The sequence below is a fragment of the Anopheles cruzii genome, chromosome 3 (genome assembly GCF_943734635.1).
Source record: "Anopheles cruzii chromosome 3, idAnoCruzAS_RS32_06, whole genome shotgun sequence".
Classification (NCBI taxonomy): Eukaryota; Metazoa; Arthropoda; class Insecta; order Diptera; family Culicidae; genus Anopheles; species Anopheles cruzii.
The window spans coordinates 82,508,927-82,515,049 of record NC_069145.1 but is presented as its reverse complement, the minus strand read 5'-3'; positions in this window follow the sequence as shown (position 1 = coordinate 82,515,049).

Sequence of the window (6,123 nt, the reverse complement as noted above, 5' to 3'; positions counted from 1 at the left end):
GACTTCGGCTGCCGGCGACCGACCGACGATAGCTGGCTCTTTCTGGCGCACTTCAGGGCTCACCCCGTGTCACTCGCCCCCGCCAGACGATCCTCGAGGCACATCTCGAGCTGCCCGTCTCGCTCTGGCGCCCCAGCACCCCGGCCACCGGCAACACGTTTCGGCTCGCTTTCGCATCGATCTCCGGGTCGATCACTCGATCTCGCTCTACTGCCGCCATTCGCTACCGACACCGCCCGGTGGGGTGGGGTGGGTGGTGGTGGGGTCCGAGTTTGCGTATCCTTTACACACAGACACACACACACAAGCACGAGCACAGCTTCCGATTCAAGCGAGTTTGTTTGTGTTTCGCTTTTGTTCGCCACTCGTCACCACCTTCTTTTTGTGGGCTCGATTTCGGCACTCACTCACTAGGATTCGGATTCCGCCACTTTCGTAATGCTAATTCAAGGGTTAATAAAATCAGGGTTAATAAAATCGATTCATTGATAATACAATTGGAATACAATTTATTCCATTGTTTCATTCGAAGCGAAGAGCGACGAATTCACTCACTGAACCACGCAGATTCTCACATCACCGCTCACTTCTCACTCGACTCACCATTTCTGCTCACCGCAACGCTTCTACATCAACGGAAAAAACGGATTAAACTAGCTTTGTGGGAAACATGTTATCTAAACATGCGATGCGTGCTGCGTGTGCCGGATGACATCTCGCCGGCCGGCCGTAATTGTGATCCGCTTCAACGCCCGGGCACTACTGACACGTCGTTCTGTCCCGCCGTCAACATGACGGTTGTTCTGTACGCCGGCTCATTCGTGGTTTCGTCTCTACGAAGCCAACCCTACCAATCCAACCCATCGCTCTCTCTTTCAAGAGGGCCCCCCCCCCCCCGGCAGATAATCCGTCTGATACCGTTCCGTCTCTACACGGTAGCTACGCATGATGCGATGCGATAGTCAAGCAGACGACGACGGCCAGTTGCGTTTCCCTTTATTTAGTTCTCGTGCAGCCGTCATTAGCGACTCCGGGGGGTGCAAAAAAACTCCGAAATTCTTATCGTTTGCCGATTTACGGCACCTTTGGTTACTCAACGAACAACTTACGCGGGTCAACTTTCTAATTTAAATCCATGCTCAGCGCAGAGCTTAAACAACGCTTATGCCGATCTAAGTTGACCCGAGAAAGCTTTTATTTAATCAGCTGTAAGCACTCGTAATCTCGTGGGGCCTTCTTGGGCTCAAGTGGCCACCCCATGTTGAAACGGGTTCCCACTCGGCTCTAGCGCCCTCGCTGTCACGCGTTGCCATTACGCAGACCACAGTGGGGTGGCCACAGAGTGATCATAATGAAACGAGCAAACCATCCCGTGGACCAGATAAACTGAACCGAGTGTTGGCCGCCTGCGCTCTGTTTGACTTACATATCAACGAAAGCGCCTCTTGACGACCTACCGGGAGCCGCAGCATCTCGATGATCGCGTCCCCCGGCGATGCTCCTGTCTGCGTCCGAGAGGCAATCGAAAACGTCACACAATTATGGCTCAAGTGCGCCGACCTACCGCGGCCCGATCAGAAGTGATCCTCTCGAATTCGGTGGTGGTGAACGTCCAGCCCCGATTTCTTCACGGCGCTCTATCTCTTCGCACCGATTAATTGAACTGCGTGAAGGGTTTCCCGGAACACACCGCACGTCGATGCGGTCGGCCGATAAGACCGAGACCGAGGCCCCAGGTCCTCCGGCATGGCGTCTTGTGGGATTATGTTCAGCGTTCAGTCTGCTTCTTCCGTCGAGCCGGGCGCACCGGAAAACACACCAGGTAGCCGAGGGCCGAGTGCGAGAATTGCTGTAATTATGCCTTGTCATAATTACCGGGAAAATGTGCGAATTTTGACTTTTCGAAAGCCACCTTTCACGCTGGCCCACCAGGGGGGTGGGCTTTTAAACGGGGCTGCGAGCGAGCAATAACAACAACCACGCACTAATAGCCCATTCGCAGGGGCAGTGGAAGCATTTTTGGTCAGCACGGTTTTGGATGCCGAAGGATCGCACCGCACGCCGCCGCCGCTGCAGAGATGATCTGCCGGTGATAATCGGTACAATTATCCGGGGAAAGGAGAACTTGCGACCACGGCAGGAGAACGGGACACAGAACCGAGTAACAATTAAAATGTTTCCACTTCGAGTGGCATTAGGAGACGGATGACCGGTCGGATGACCACGCGAAAATGGTATCAACATTATTTTTGTTTTGGGTTCTCGATGGCCAATTACGCCCAATCGCTCCGGTTACTCGCCACTCGAAGGTCCGTGTGGCGCTGTGGGAACCTTTCAATTTCAGCCGCAAATCTAGATCAAGCAACTTTTCCTAGCCGAAAGGATCGGCAGAAGTGGTTAATGACTGGTGATTCGTCGTGATTTGTTTTAATTGTAGCAAATCTATTCGAGAAGCTGTGAACATCTTCGTGCCGACATCGTGGTTGGTTTTGGTTACAGAAATGTGTCCATTAAACATAAAATGCGTTAAGGCGAGTTTCGATTACCGTCCGTGTTCATTTGGAATGATTTCACGTTCACTACATCCTAACAACTATAATTGCACGTGACAAATAATACAACCTGCGAGTTCGAGCACATGTTTTCATCTTGCCGCGCCAGTGTGTTTAACATGGTCAAGTACACGTGTAATTTAGCCTTTTAATATCAGTTTTACATTAAAAATGTTGCAATCTATCTTCGGTCTTTGGTGCGAAAGAGAAAACACTTCGCCCGGCAAAGCAGGCGGAGCTTACGACCGTTCCCCAAACGAATCGAATTCATCGGGCACTCACGCCGAACTCACTGCCCGTGAGAGGTAACTCAGCAGTTTCTCATCGTCGTGTGTGGTAAATTTTCTCCACAATGAAGCGATTCTCACCAAGGCTTGACTTTTTTGTAAAATAACCCCTTTTCCAAGGGCTCTATGTTGGAGCTCGTTGATTGACGAATGAAAATAAATGAAACCTTGTTGCTTTATAGCCACTATTACGTGCTACAGCAACGTGCACCAATAAAACCGGCCATCTTGAGGAATGTCTAAATTAAACGAAATGAAAGGGAGCCGTAGATTGGGCAAAAAAATGCCGTGATTTCCACTCCGTGAAACTTTTGCAAGCCGTAAGCTTCCAGCCTGTCCGGGGTGAAAAATACCACTTACGATGAGGCCAGCCAAAATGGTGAGTAAAATGATGAAATTGGCAACATTCAAGCATTCAAGCGGCAGCAACAAAAAAGTGACCGATCGCCGAAACGCCGAAAGCGTTTATTCGAGAATCATCTCCAAATTACTTTGCCGTCCGAAGTTCACCATCTCCAGACACACACACACACACGCCCAAGAGAACAAGATGGCGGAAAGGTTGTGGAAAGAAATGATTAACTGTGGACTGTGGGGTGTGGAAGAAACGGTCAAGAAGAGCCCACAAATTTACAGCCCACAGAGAAAAGCGCACATAAAGCGTTCAAGTTCATCATTTTCGGGCCCCCTTCCGCGCGAAGATGGTGGGGCTCGTCTCGGAATTGGTGGGCGCGCTCCAAACGATCACTTAGTGGGCTCCCCGGGAAGCGAAAGAAAACAAAAACCGTTTCCCCCGGTCGGCCGGTGGCTGGCGGCAAAATGGGCCGCCTCGTGAGCGAACATTGATTTTTTTCGCCTTTTCCATTTCCCTTCCCGAGGTAAAAAATGGAGAATTTAAGCAATCCACTCAAACCGTGAGAACCGACCACGGTCAAGAATTTTCAGCCCCAAAGGACGGCAGGCGCGCACACAATGAAAACGGACCGAAATGAAAAATGTGGTCGATTATGATCGCTTAGTCGCGTCGCAGCAGGCCACATTGTGGTGTCGTGCAGTTTTTCGAGCAGTTTCGATGGACGGTACTTCTCGCGCACGTTAACATGTTCCGGTCCGTTTGGTGCGGGGCAATGAAGACATTACCAATTCTTCTCCTTCACGGCTCTCGCCTATCGGACGGGCGCATCCTACGCTGTAGAAGTGCCACGGGCTTATCTAGGCACCATCCATTACGCGACCCGCGAACGCGCGCGATAAGATTGGTACACCCTCGGCCCGGCCAAGGATGGGTTTTCGGCATCGCGTCGAATCAAGCTGCTAATTTTAATGAGCAAGAAATTTAAATAATGCATTTTCTCGCATCACCGTCCCCACCGGCGAAGGCGATGCAACCTTCGTCGTTCGGACAAAAAAACACCGTGGCCGTGGCAGAGAAAAGCTACCGTGCGATCTTGGACGTCGTTAAGCTTTTCTTAATTGAATTTACAGCGAATTACTGGTGCCGTCCCCCCGCGCTCGGGTGCTCGACGATCAGTTCGGTTTTCATTTTATCGTTTCATTTTCTTCGGTTTTTACATACTCACTGGGCCGCGCGCGATGGGCTTGGCCAAGCGGTCAATTAACAGACCATGAAATGGACAAAATGAACCCTTTCCCAGCGCCAAGACGTTCCGGGCTGTTGGCTCCACTGTTCCACTGGCTTGGCCGCAAATCGGGGAGCCGAACCACTTGTGTTGGAGCTCGGTTGTTGTTGTTGTGTTGTGGTGTGTGAATGAGAAAGAAAGAGAGGAACAGCAAACAATCGGCATCGGCGAGCTGGAAACTTTTATTATATAATAAACATGCACTTTTTACGCGTATTGCTTATTGTTAAGTGGCCCCTAAGCTCTGTGTTTATTACTTTATTATGTTGGGCCCCGAAAATGGGGTCGACAAAACAAAATGGCAGCCTTTGCCAGGCGCAGTTTCGATCGTAATGCGGCGCTAGAGATGTGCCAGCCTTCTTCAGGCCATAAAGCAAGGCAAACCAAAAAAACTCTGATCCATTTTCGTGAAGAAAATTGACTTTGACAATAAATTTGGTGCTTCATGTCAAGCGCTGTCACATACCCCCGGGGAAAAGTGGTTCGCCGGGTGAAAGTTAAGCCACTCGATCACCCGGCACCCGGCACACGGCTCCTGGCCACGGATGTCACGGTGGATGAGTGGTTTTCCCGGGGCCAGCTTTCGACAAACAGCCACCGTTGAAGGGCCAGCCTCTAAGTGGCACCTTTTCGGGGGTTCCTTTCACTTCTCCCGGTCCGCGCAGGCCGGTCCACTTGAAACTCACGTGGCACGAGCACTTCCGGGCGCGTCTAATGGAACCGAAATCGAGCAGAATCCGACTCGCTGTGCTCATTTCCATGGACATGCAGTTTGCCACTCAATAAAGTGCCGCAGTTGCCGCACCCATAACGAGCCACGGGCACAAGAATGGATGGCGCACGGTCATCCTGGAAATGCATAGAGCAAATGCGCGCCCGATCCCTTCTTTGACTAGCTCGGCCACCGCAACAATCCTCCGGTGCGATGAAAGGAACGCGATCGTGATGTTCGCGATCGTTAACCCGGTGGCTAAGCATTCAGCACGTCAAGCCTTTAACTACTCCAGCCGGTCGGTGGGGTCGGGTAGTTAATCGCCAGCCGACGGTCGGTCGGACCGAGCCGGTGCCGAGCATAATGCAATGTGCTACATCAGATCGCGGCCGCGCGAAAGATGAACGATGCGGTGGCGAGCAGCCATTGTTACCAATTACAATTCCGACACCACCACCACCACCACCAGCAAGAAGTGCTCCCTGGCATTCCTTCTGGCCATGCCCGGAAGATGCAGCCGACGATGGACCGTGCGCTGCGTTCGTCGTCGCGCGGGCTTAACTACCTCTGCCCGCTCCAAACCGTGTCGTGTCGTGTGGCCGACGATCAATAATGCAGTAAATTAGCATTTAATTGAAATTAGCATAACCGTAACCGGGCCGCGGCAGGGTAAGGTGTCGGCTGAATTAATCAACCGCGTCCCGAGTGCAGCGGTTCTCGGCGCGAGCGAAACGAGATTGATCCGTGGGGCTTCGTCGTCGATGGAAAGGATGAGCCTTCGCTGCCTCCGGCCAGCAGCCAGAACGGATTGGCGTGATTGATTTCAGATGGCTGGCCGCGCTTCAGCCAGTGCATCCGTTGGCCGGTTTTGGCCATAAAATGCATCACTTTATCGGGACTCGAGTTTCGGCCGCTCCGATTCGATCCCGTGC